The sequence below is a fragment of the Rhipicephalus microplus genome, unplaced genomic scaffold (genome assembly GCF_043290135.1).
Source record: "Rhipicephalus microplus isolate Deutch F79 unplaced genomic scaffold, USDA_Rmic scaffold_337, whole genome shotgun sequence".
Lineage (NCBI taxonomy): Eukaryota > Metazoa > Arthropoda > Arachnida > Ixodida > Ixodidae > Rhipicephalus > Rhipicephalus microplus.
The window spans coordinates 17,501-30,000 of NW_027464905.1; the positions used below are offsets into that span (position 1 = coordinate 17,501).

General features: G+C 60.6%; 2 non-coding genes across 2 annotated transcripts; both read right to left on the reverse strand.

The window, feature by feature from the left end:
• Positions 1–770: 770 nt before the first annotated feature.
• On the reverse strand, positions 771–923 carry LOC142793805 (5.8S ribosomal RNA). The gene has a single exon (XR_012891833.1). It is a non-coding gene; the product is annotated as a 5.8S ribosomal RNA (ribosomal RNA).
• A 1,719-nt stretch (positions 924–2,642) lies between these two features.
• Positions 2,643–4,457, reverse strand: LOC142793807 (small subunit ribosomal RNA). The gene has a single exon (XR_012891835.1). It is a non-coding gene; the product is annotated as a small subunit ribosomal RNA (ribosomal RNA).
• Between the last annotated feature and the right edge of the window lie 8,043 nt (positions 4,458–12,500).

The following is a 12,500-nucleotide window of genomic DNA, read 5'->3' on the forward strand; positions in this document are numbered from 1 at the left end:
CGTCTCGTGTAGCGTCGCCCCCGCCCCAACTGGAGTGGCCCAGTTTTTTGAACGGGACGGGAACTGCGAAGCACTTAGACCGACGGCGGACTACGACGAGAACGCCTTAAGCTTCGCCAACGTTTCGCCAACTCGTGCGGGAGACTTTTTCCGCTTCGCGGCAAGTCGTCGCGCCGTGCTCTCCGCATCAACCGCGTACGCAGCGAACCGCAAACGTCGGGCGCAGCCTCCTCACCTCCCTGCGCTTTGCGCGCGAACGTTCCCTGTTCGCGCGGCAAAGCCTGGAGGAGGCACGGCCCCGCAGCGTGTTCGAGCGCCCGGTCTACGGGACACCCTGCTTACTTCGAGGGCAACAAGCGCAACGCAAGGCTGCGATCTCGCGCACTTTGCGCACGGCTGGAGAAGCTTTGCTGGCCGGCTTTCGCTCCTCGTGTTTACCGTGCGTTAAAGTTGCGCGTCCGTGGCTCTCGCAGCTCTTGCGCGCCCGGTCGCAGAGAGGAGTACGCAACCTCGACCGCACTTTCCCTGCAGGCTTCCTTCCGACTCGAAGTCCTGCGGCGGTCTCAACGAGGTGCCACATCCTCAATGCAGTCGGTCGCCCCCGTTTCGGTTGGGCTCTGGCACGACGGTCGCCACCGTCTCGCCCTTGAGTGGCCGCTGTTGGCGCTCGCTGTGAGGTGTTCAGCGTGCTGTCCGTGTTGCCGACGCGGTCAAAACGAGTCGACGGCTCACGTTCCCTTGTGCGCCGAAGGCTCTCTTGATATGTGATCCGACCCTCAGACAGACGAAGCCAAGGGAAGACCCAAGGCCGCAATGTGCGTTCAAAGAATCAGTGCTCAGTGTGTCCTGCAATTCACACCAAGTCTCGCAGCTGGCTGCGTTCTTCATCGACCCGAGAACCGAGTGATCCACCGCTTAGAGTCGTGAAAAAGTGTTTGTTCAATTCCGTACAGTCAAAACCAAACGTTTCTGGCACTCGGCCAAACAGTGGCCAAGAAGGGCGCTTTTCAGCGCACGCTTGGACTCCAAAACTCTGCCGCGCCTTTTTCGGCTGCCGCAAATCGAGCAAACGGTGTGTTTCGGACGGCGTTTCGCTTCCGCTACTTGCGAGTGCTTTCGTGGTCCACCCCTCTATAAATACTCGGGAGGCGTCGAAGCCGGTTCTCCAAGCCGGACCCGTAGGTATCGTTGTGTGCTCGCTCTCATTGGCCCGCCTAACCAGAAAATGCCTGCGGTACACCCATTTGGATAAGAGTGCACGCAGATGCGGGCCTCGACGGCTACACATTTCCTCGGGCGGCCGCCTCCCGGCCTCCGTGGAGCGCGGGATGCACGGTCCCATCGACAAGCCTCTCCCGTTTTTACCGTGGCGTCGCGGTTCACCACGGCGGGCGGGTCGGTCTCCTCCGCATAAAAAGGGGGACCCCCGCTTTTTGTTCCACGAAATCGCACAAGCTTTTTTCGCATCCACGGTTTGCCACCGCACACCAAAATGCCGATCCGGCTGCCTACTTTAGCCAACAGGTGGAGCCAGGCGCGCCGTACTTGCGCGGCACTTCCCACGTCCACCGAAGTCGGTGCCAAGGACCACTTTCGGCGCCGGAGCCGCGTACGAGCCTACTCGAGGCGGAAGAACGAAGCCAGCAAGGGCCTGGCCGCAAGTGCGTTCAATTGTCGGGACGTCCAAGTCCCTCGTTCTTCCGTGCTTCCTCTTTCGGCAAGTCGTTGCGGCACCTTCCCAAAGCGCGCAGACCCGCTAATCGCGACGAGCGCGACGTGGCCGTGCCGCCTTTCCCTCGGCAGCAAGCAAAACGCCTGGCAACGTCGACGCTCCCCTAACCGCGATCTCGCACCGTGTTTCGTGTGGCGAATTCAAAAGCCGGCCGGCGCTGCTGCAACCATTACGGTCGGTACGCATACGCCGCGGAGGGCGGGACGGTCATCGGAGCGTGCGGTTCCTCCATCGAGTACTGCGCACCTCGGCCGTCGCATCGCCGTGCCATGACCGGCCGCGCGTCAACGCGAACCGGTGCCAGCGAGATCCCTCGCCTGCAAGAACCGACCGGCAGCCTCCGTCACCCGAGGACGCGGAGGCGCTTGCCGCGGACGGCGGGACGGTATGCACTGGTGCACAGCGGACCCGTCACATCGCCAGTTCCTTGACCGACCGCCGACGCTTGTGCCGTTCCTCTCGTACTTGGCAGTCGCCGCGCGATTGTCGGGTCTCGTTCTTGCACGCTCGAACGGTCGGGAGGGCACTCGGCTGGCGTTTCGGGAACGCGCAGCCTCGCCTTCTACCGACGTAACCACGACTCGCCGTTCGCGCTCCGCCGCTCCTGTTTACAGTACTAGGCGGTCCCGCAGCGGTCGGGTCGCGCATTTCGAGCGCTTCGAGCCACGGTGCAGTGGCGGGTCGAAAGCCGACCTATGAGTGCGTTGCGCCGTTTGTACCCGCGTCCGCCACCTGGCCGACCGTCCAAGGTCGCGGTGTTGGCGTCCGCTGGGCGCAACAATTTGTCACGGGGTGCCGCTCCACATTCAGGCAGCCCCGTGGGGAAAAGCCGACCCCGCGTCCAAACGGGGTCAGCGGCAGAAAGTGTCGGGCGCAGACGCAGCTGAGGCGCTCACCCTTCACAATCCGTTAATGATCCTTCCGCAGGTTCACCTACGGAAACCTTGTTACGACTTTTACTTCCTCTAAATGATCAAGTTTGGTCATCTTTCCAACAGACCGGCGCAACCGAAAGGCCGCGCCGGACATCGGTCCGAAGACCTCACTAAATCATTCAATCGGTAGTAGCGACGGGCGGTGTGTACAAAGGGCAGGGACGTAATCAACGCGAGCTTATGACTCGCGCTTACTGGGAATTCCTCGTTCAAGGGGAACAATTGCAAGCCCCTATCCCAATCACGAAAGAAGTTCCACGGGTTACCCAGTCTTTTCAGACAGGGATAAAGACACGCTGCTTCCTTCAGTGTAGCGCGCGTGCGGCCCCGGACATCTAAGGGCATCACAGACCTGTTATTGCTCTGTTTCGTGCGGCTAGGAGCCGCTTGTCCCTCTAAGAAGGTTGTAAGGTGCTGGGAACCCCGCACCTATTTAATAGGCTAGAGTCTCGTTCGTTATCGGAATTAACCAGACAAATCGCTCCACCAACTAAGAACGGCCATGCACCACCATCCACCGAATCAAGAAAGAGCTCTCAATCTGTCAATCCTCCCAGTGTCCGGGCCGGGTAAGTTTTCCCGTGTTGAGTCAAATTAAGCCGCAGGCTCCACTCCTGGTGGTGCCCTTCCGTCAATTCCTTTAAGTTTCAGCTTTGCAACCATACTTCCCCCGGAACCCAAATACTTTGGTTTCCCGGAAGCTGCCCGCCGAGTCATTTGAGTAACTCAGGCGGATCGCTGGTTGGCATCGTTTATGGTCAGAACTAGGGCGGTATCTGATCGCCTTCGAACCTCTGACTTTCGTTCTTGATCAATGAAAACATTCTTGGCAAATGCTTTCGCAGTAGTTCGTCTTGCGACGGTCCAAGAATTTCACCTCTAGCGCCGCAATACGAATGCCCCCGTCCGTCCCTCTTAATCATTACCTCGTATTCCAAAAACCAACAGAACAGAAACGAGGTCTTGTTCTATTATTCCATGCAAGTTTATTCAGGCGACTCGCCTGCGTTGAGCACTCTAATTTTTTCAAAGTAAAAGCACCGGCCATCTCGAGGCACACAATGAAGTGCACCAAGAAAGAACCGGCATGATGTTCAGTCCGAGCCGTCGCATCGGGTAGATGCACTACTCGTCTGGAACTGAGATCCAACTACGAGCTTTTTAACCGCAGCAGCTTTAGTATACGCTATTGGAGCTGGAATTACCGCGGCTGCTGGCACCAGACTTGCCCTCCAATTGATCCTCGTTAAAGGATTTAGAGTGTACTCATTTCAATTACGGGGCCTCAAAAGAGTCCCGTATTGTTATTTTTCGTCACTACCTCCCCGTGCCGGGAGTGGGTAATTTGCGCGCCTGCTGCCTTCCTTGGATGTGGTAGCCGTTTCTCAGGCTCCCTCTCCGGAATCGAACCCTGATTCTCCGTTACCCGTAACAACCATGGTAAGCAAGTAACCTACCATCGAAAGTTGATAAGGCAGACACTTGAAAGAAACGTCGCCGGCTCGTGGCCATGCGATCAGCACAAAGTTATCCAGAGTCACCACACAATACGGGCCGAAACCCGATCGATCTTGGTCTAATAAAAGCACCCGTTACCCAAAGGGCTCCAGGCTCACTGCATGTATTAGCTCTAGAATTGCCACAGTTATCCAAGTAGGAAGAAACGATCTAAGGAACCATAACTGATTTAATGAGCCATTCGCGGTTTCGCCTTATTTCGGCATGTACTTAGACATGCATGGCTTAATCTTTGAGACAAGCATATGATTACTGGCAGGATCAACCAGGTAATCGTTCGACTGCGCGTCCGTCCTCGCCCTCGGCGGGCCGGACGCAGTCTGTGTGCGGCGGAGGCCACCTTCAGGCGCCCCAACACGCTTATTTTGCACTCCGAGATGACGGCGTTCGAGCTCGCTACGGCACAACCTTCCCGAAAGACGAGTGGGAGCCGTGCGGCAAGAAGCACGTTCATGCTCGCTCTTTTTCGTTGCATCGACTCGGTCGCGCCGTGCGGGTTGCCCAAGCCCGCTGCACTGTCGGTGGACCGGCCGGAACTAGCAACGGAGCCGAGACTGCAAAGCCGCCAGACGACGGGTCACGCCCGCGTCTTCGGCGCTTTCGCATCTGAATCGCCCGAGGACGACACGGAACACACCTCGATATCGTGGTAAAACGGCACCGTCCGACAACCAGCCCCTAACGCATCAAGCGGATGAGGCTGCAGACGACTGCCGTGGATTCCCCTGGAGCAGACCCGAGGACACGCTTGACGAGGCCGAAGCCCGCCGCATATCAGACACCCGGTCGCTTTCGCGTACGCCGCTCACGAGAACCCCCACATAATAGCAGCGATAAGTACCCAGACCTCCTTGGGCCCTAATACGAGCGTACTCGAGAAAATTTCACCGCGGGTGTGCCCCGAAACGTGTGGCATGTTGAGCGTGCCACAAGTCTACGTCGCTCTCAAACCCGCCGAGGTCGTAGAATTTGCGACCCTACTCACGAAATTCCCACCGAGGATACGGCCGCAAACGTACCGCACCTTGGGTAGGCCACGAGTTTGTGCAACACTACGCTGACGGCACAGCACCGAGGTCGTGCGCGCACGCACGGGAAAATTCCGCCGCGGTTTCTGCCGAAAACGTGAGGCACCACGACTCTCCGCAAGTTCGCGTCGACTGCGAAAGACCGAAGTCGTGAACGACGTGTCCGCTACTCGCCGCCGACACGCTGGACACCAAACGTACAACGACTCGACGGCGTCGTAGAGGCCCACGACGCGGTTTTCCTTAACGACGTCTCGGCGTGGCACCGACAGGTTAGAACGGCCGACCAACGTTCCCTGTCCGCCGTTCGGCTCAGTCGAAGGGCTCGGCGACTTCGGCAACGCTGCGAAGCCGCACGGTGACGCACGCCATGTCCCCATTTTTTTTTTTCTTTCTGCGTCTGCCGGGGTGCCCCTATAATAGCAGCGATAAGCACCCAGACCGCCGTGGGTCGCTCGCCCCGGCTGACGTGGTTTTTCGTACTCCTGCGGCGGTCGCCGTCAAGCACGTCCAAATACGCTACTTTCGTGGGCGCATTCACGCTCTTTCGCTTCGCCGGAGTGCCAGCACTCACTCTGCCAAAAACGGCGAACATCCGAGCGGCGGTTCCCACTTTTGCGTCGGCGTCGCAAACCCCGCCCCGGCAGACGAGGTTTGCCGTACTCGTGCGACGGTGGCCGGCGGGCACGTCGAAAGACGCCGATATCGTGCGCGAATTGGCGCACCTTGGCTTCACCGGAGTGCCGCCACTGACTCCTCCAAAAACGGCGAAGATCCGAGCGGCGCTTCCCACTTTCGCATCGGCGTCCCGAACTCCGCCCCGGCTGACGCGGTTTACCGTACTCGTGCGACGGTCGCCGGCGAGCACGTGGAAAGACGCCGATATCGTGCCCGAATCGGCTCCGTTCGGCTTCGCCGGAGTGCCAGCACTGGCTCGGCGAAAGACGACGAACATCCGAGCGACGGTTCTCACTATTGCGTACGCGTCGCAAACCCCGCCCCGGCAGACGCACTTTGCCGTACTCGTGCGACGGTCGCCGGCGAGCACGTAGAAAGACGCCGATATCGTGCCGGAATCGGCCCCGTTTGGCTTCGCCGGAGTGCCAGCACTCACTCGGCCACAAACGGCGAACATCCGAGCGGCGGTTCCCACTTAGCCGTCGGCGTCCCGAACTCCGCCCCGGCAGACGCGGTTGCCGAGCTCGTGCGACTAGCGACCGCGAAGCCGTCTCGCGACGCCGCTTTCGTGCGCGGCTCCCACTGCGACCTGGGTCACCCGAGGTCGACGAGCAAAAAAGAATGTCGAAAAAAATTTTTTTTTTTTTTGCGTCTGCCGGGGTGCCCCTATAATAGCAGCGATAAGCACCCAGACCGCCATGGGTCGCTCGCCCCGGCTGACGTGGTTTTTCGTTTTCCTGCGGTGGTCGTCGTCAAGCACGTCCAAACACGCCACTTTCGTGGGCGCATTCGCGCTCTTTCGCTTCGCCGGAGTGCCAGCACTCACTCTGCCAAAAACGGCGAACATCCGAGCGGCGGTTCCCACTTTTGCGTCGGCGTCGCAAACCCCGCCCCGGCAGACGAGGTTTGCCGTACTCGTGCGACGGTGGCCGGCGGGCACGTCGAAAGACGCCGATATCGTGCGCGAATTGGCGCACCTTGGCTTCACCGGAGTGCCGCCACTGACTCCTCCAAAAACGGCGAAGATCCGAGCGGCGCTTCCCACTTTCGCATCGGCGTCCCGAACTCCGCCCCGGCTGACGCGGTTTACCGTACTCGTGCGACGGTCGCCGGCGAGCACGTGGAAAGACGCCGATATCGTGCCCGAATCGGCTCCGTTCGGCTTCGCCGGATTGCCAGCACTGGCTCGGCGAAAGACGACGAACATCCGAGCGACGGTTCTCACTATTGCGTACGCGTCGCAAACCCCGCCCCGGCAGACGCACTTTGCCGTACTCGTGCGACGGTCGCCGGCGAGCACGTAGAAAGACGCCGATATCGTGCCGGAATCGGCCCCGTTTGGCTTCGCCGGAGTGCCAGCACTCACTCGGCCACAAACGGCGAACATCCGAGCGGCGGTTCCCACTTAGCCGTCGGCGTCCCGAACTCCGCCCCTGCAGACGCGGTTGCCGAGCTCGTGCGACTAGCGACCGCGAAGCCGTCTCGCGACGCCGCTTTCGTGCGCGGCTCCCACTGCGACCTGGGTCACCCGAGGTCGACGAGCAAAAAAGAATGTCGAAAAAAATTTTTTTTTTTTTTTGCGTCTGCCGGGGTGCCCCTATAATAGCAGCGATAAGCACCCAGACCGCCATGGGTCGCTCGCCCCGGCTGACGTGGTTTTTCGTTTTCCTGCGGTGGTCGTCGTCAAGCACGTCCAAACACGCCACTTTCGTGGGCGCATTCGCGCTCTTTCGCTTCGCCGGAGTGCCAGCACTCACTCTGCCAAAAACGGCGAACATCCGAGCGGCGGTTCCCACTTTTGCGTCGGCGTCGCAAACCCCGCCCCGGCAGACGAGGTTTGCCGTACTCGTGCGACGGTGGCCGGCGGGCACGTCGAAAGACGCCGATATCGTGCGCGAATTGGCGCACCTTGGCTTCACCGGAGTGCCGCCACTGACTCCTCCAAAAACGGCGAAGATCCGAGCGGCGCTTCCCACTTTCGCATCGGCGTCCCGAACTCCGCCCCGGCTGACGCGGTTTACCGTACTCGTGCGACGGTCGCCGGCGAGCACGTGGAAAGACGCCGATATCGTGCCCGAATCGGCTCCGTTCGGCTTCGCCGGATTGCCAGCACTGGCTCGGCGAAAGACGACGAACATCCGAGCGACGGTTCTCACTATTGCGTACGCGTCGCAAACCCCGCCCCGGCAGACGCACTTTGCCGTACTCGTGCGACGGTCGCCGGCGAGCACGTAGAAAGACGCCGATATCGTGCCGGAATCGGCCCCGTTTGGCTTCGCCGGAGTGCCAGCACTCACTCGGCCACAAACGGCGAACATCCGAGCGGCGGTTCCCACTTAGCCGTCGGCGTCCCGAACTCCGCCCCGGCAGACGCGGTTGCCGAGCTCGTGCGACTAGCGACCGCGAAGCCGTCTCGCGACGCCGCTTTCGTGCGCGGCTCCCACTGCGACCTGGGTCACCCGAGGTCGACGAGCAAAAAAGAATGTCGAAAAAAATTTTTTTTTTTTTTTTGCGTCTGCCGGGGTGCCCCTATAATAGCAGCGATAAGCACCCAGACCGCCATGGGTCGCTCGCCCCGGCTGACGTGGTTTTTCGTTTTCCTGCGGTGGTCGTCGTCAAGCACGTCCAAACACGCCACTTTCGTGGGCGCATTCGCGCTCTTTCGCTTCGCCGGAGTGCCAGCACTCACTCTGCCAAAAACGGCGAACATCCTAGTGGCGGTTCCCACTTTTGCGTCGGCGTCGCCAACCCCGCCCCGGCATACGCGGTTTGCCGTACTCGTGCGGCGGTGGCCGGCGGGCACGTCGAAAGACACCGATATCGTGCGCGAGTCGATGCTTCTTGGTCTCGCAGGAGGGCCGCCACTCACTCCTGCAAAAACGGCGAAGATCCGAGCGGCGCTTCCCACTTTTTCGTCGGCGTCGCAAACCTCGCCCCGGCAGACGCGCTTTGCCGTACTCGTGCGACGGTCGCCGGCGAGCACGTCGAAATACGCCGATATCGTGCCCGAATCGGCCCCGTTTCGCTTCGCCGGAGTGCCAGCACTCGCTCGGCCAAAGACGACGAACATCCGAGCGACGGTTCCCACTATTGCGTACGCGTCGCGAACCCCGCCCCGGCAGACGCGGTTTGCCGTACTCGTGCGGCGGTGGCCGGCGGGCACGTCGAAAGACGCCGATATCGTGCACGAATTGGCGCTCCTTGGCTTCACCGGAGTGCCAGCACTCACTCGGCCAAAAACGGCGAACATCCGAGCAGCGGTACCCACTTAGCCGTCGGCATCCCGAACTCCGCGCCGGCTGACGCGGTTGCCGAGCTCGTGCGACTAGCGACCGCGAACGCGTCTCGCGACGCCGCTTTCGTGCGCGGCTCCCATTGCGACCTGGGTTACCCGAGCTCGACCAGCAAAAAAGAAGGTCGAAAATTTTTTTTTTTTTTTCTGCGTCTGCCGGGGTGCCCCTATAATAGCAGCGATAAGCACCCAGACCGCCGTGTGTCGCTCGCCCCGGCTGACGTGGTTTTTCGTACTCCTGCAGCGGTCGCCGTCACGCACGTCCAAATACGCCACTTTCGTGGGCGCATTCGCGCTCTTTCGCGTCGCCGGAGTGCCAGCACTCACTCTGCCAAAAACGGCCAACATCCGAGCGGCGGTTCCCACTTTTGCGTCGGCGTCGTAAACCCCGCCCCGGCAGACGCGGTTTGCCCTACTCGTGCGACGGTCGCCGGCGAGCGCGTCGAAAGACGCCGATATCGTGCGCTAATTGGCGCTCCTTGGCTTCTCCGGAGTGCCGCCACTCACTCCTCCAAAAACGGCGAAGATCCGAGCGGCGTTCTCCACTTTCGCATCGGCGTCCCGAACTCCGCCCGGGCTGACGCGGTTTACCGTACTCGTGCGACGGTCGCCGGCGGGCACGTCGAAAGACGCCGATATCGTGCCGTAATCGGCCCCGTTTGGCTTCGCCCGTGTGCCAGCACTCACTCGGCCAAAAACGGCGAACATCCGAGCAGCGTTTCCCACTTTCGCATCGGCGTCCCGAAGCCCGCCCCGGCAGACGCGGTTTGCCCTACTCGAGCGACGGTCGCCGGCGATCACGTCGAAAGGCGCCGAATTCGTGCACGAATCGATGCTTCTTGGTCTCGCAGGAGGGCCGCCACTCACTCCTGCAAAAACGGCGAAGATCCGAGTTGCGCTTCCCACTTTTTCGTCGGCGTCCCGAACTACGCCCCGGCTGACGCGGTTTACCGTACTCGTGCGACGGTCGCCGGCGGGCACTTCAAAATACGCCGATTTCGTGGGCGCATTCACGCTGTTTCGCTTCCCCGGAGTGCCAACACTCACTCTGCCGAAAGCGGCGATCATCCGAGCGGCGGTTCCCACTTTTGCGTCGGCTTCGCAAACGGCGCCCCGGCAGACGCGCTCGTGCGACGTACTCGTGCGACGGTCGCCGGCGAGCACGTCGAAAGACGCCGATATCGTGCTCGAATCGACCCCGTTTCGCTTCGCCGGAGTGCTGCCAGTCACGGCGCAGAAAACGGCGAACAAGTGTTTTTTTTTTTTTTTTCCTAGAATTTGTGTTATAGAAGGCACATTTGATATCGGACGATAATTTTCAACTTTATCACGCGCACCGATTTTCGTGTAGAGGTTTGCAAGTTTATGGGAATTTCTCCACTTGGAATAATGCGATTTAGTAGTACTACGAGAACTTCATGGATGTACTCAAGGGTACGGGGCAAGTCAGTTACGTCAACACCTGCAGATTTTTTACACTTCAAACTGAAAATTGTTGGTTGTGAGTCCTCGTGTGATATTAAAGGCCGATTCGCTAACACATAGAACAAAGAAAGAAAGGAAGAAAAAACGCCCGCGCTCGCTCAAGAAACCTGGGTTCGCAACAAGTGGCAACAACAAGCAACCGAGCGAGTGCGCCAAAACCCGTGGCGGCCGAACAAACGCGAAGTCCCAACCGCGTCAGCTGGGGCGGCACGGGACAGGAAAAATCACTTCAGCCGGGGCGGCGGGGCACCGAATAAACCTCGTCACCTCGTCGCAGGATAAAAGAGGAAACAAAAAGTCTAAACAGCGTCTGCTGGAGCGAATGCGTAATAAAACAACAACAACAACAAAAAAAAAAAACACCCGCGCTCAAGAAGTCTGCAATCACCACAAAAGGCGACTGTGACCGAGCAGCGTCAGCCGGGGCCGTGCGGAAACGGAAAAACCGCGACTACCGGGGCGTCGAGGCACCGAAAAATCCACTTCAGCCGCGGCGAAAAAAAAAAACAAAAAGAAAGACGGAGGGGGGGGGGGGAACCACGTCTGCCGGGGCGAAGGAAAAAAAAAAACGCGTCTGCCGGGGCGAGCCCGGGTGCGGCACCACCGGGAAAACTGTGGCAAACAGACATGGCGATCGAGTGAGTGGGCCGCCAGCCAGGCTCAGCCAAAAAGTGCAAAGTCCGAACTGCGTCAGCCGGGGCGGCAAAAACCACGTCAGCCGGGGCGGCGCAAAAAACCGCGTCTGCCGGGGCGGCACGAAACCGCGTCAGCCGGGGCGGCGCGAAAACTGCGTCAGCCGGGGCGAAAGAAAAAAAAAAAAACGCGTCTGCCGGGGCGAGCCCGGGTGCGGCACCACCGGGAAAACTGTGGCAAACAGACATGGCGATCGAGTGAGTGGGCCGCCAGCCAGGCACAGCCGAAAAGTGCAAAGTCCGAACCGTGTCAGCCGGGGCGGCAAAAAACCGCGTCAGCCGGGGCGGCGCAAAAAACCGCGTCTGCCGGGGCGGCACGAAACCGCGTCAGCCGGGGCGGCGCGAAAACTGCGTCAGCCGGGGCGAGCCCGGGTGCGGCACCACCGGGAAAACTGTGGCAAACAGACATGGCGATCGAGTGAGTGGGCCGCCAGCCAGGCTCAGCCAAAAAGTGCCAAGTCCGAACTGCGTCAGCCGGGGCGGCAAAAAACCGCGTCAGCCGGGGCGGCGCAAAAAACCGCGTCTGCCGGGGCGGCGCGAAAACCGCGTCTGCCGGGGCGGCGCGAAAACTGCGTCAGCCGGGGCGAAAGAAAAAAAAAAACGCGTCTGCCGGGGCGAGCCCGGGTGCGGCACCACCGGGAAAACTGTGGCAAACAGACATGGCGATCGAGTGAGTGGGCCGCCAGCAAGGCTCAGCCAAAAAGTGCTAAGTCCGAACTGCGTCAGCTGGGGCGGCAAAAAACCGCGTCTGCCGGGGCGGCACGAAACCGCGTCAGCCGGGGCGGCGCGAAAACCGCGTCTGCCGGGGCGGCACGAAACCGCGTCAGCCGGGGCGGCGCGAAAACTGCGTCAGCCGGGGCGAGCCCGGGTGCGGCACCACCGGGAAAACTGTGGCAAACAGACATGGCGATCGAGTGAGTGGGCCGCCAGCCAGGCACAGCCGAAAAGTGCTAAGTCCGAACTGCGTCAGCCGGGGCGGCAAAAACCGCGTCAGCCGGGGCGGCGCGAAAACCGCGTCTGCCGGGGCGGCACGAAACCGCGTCAGCCGGGGCGGCGCGAAAACTGCGTCAGCCGGGGCGAGCCCGGGTGCGGCACCACCGGGAAAACTGTGGCTAACAGACATGGCGATCGAGTGAGTGG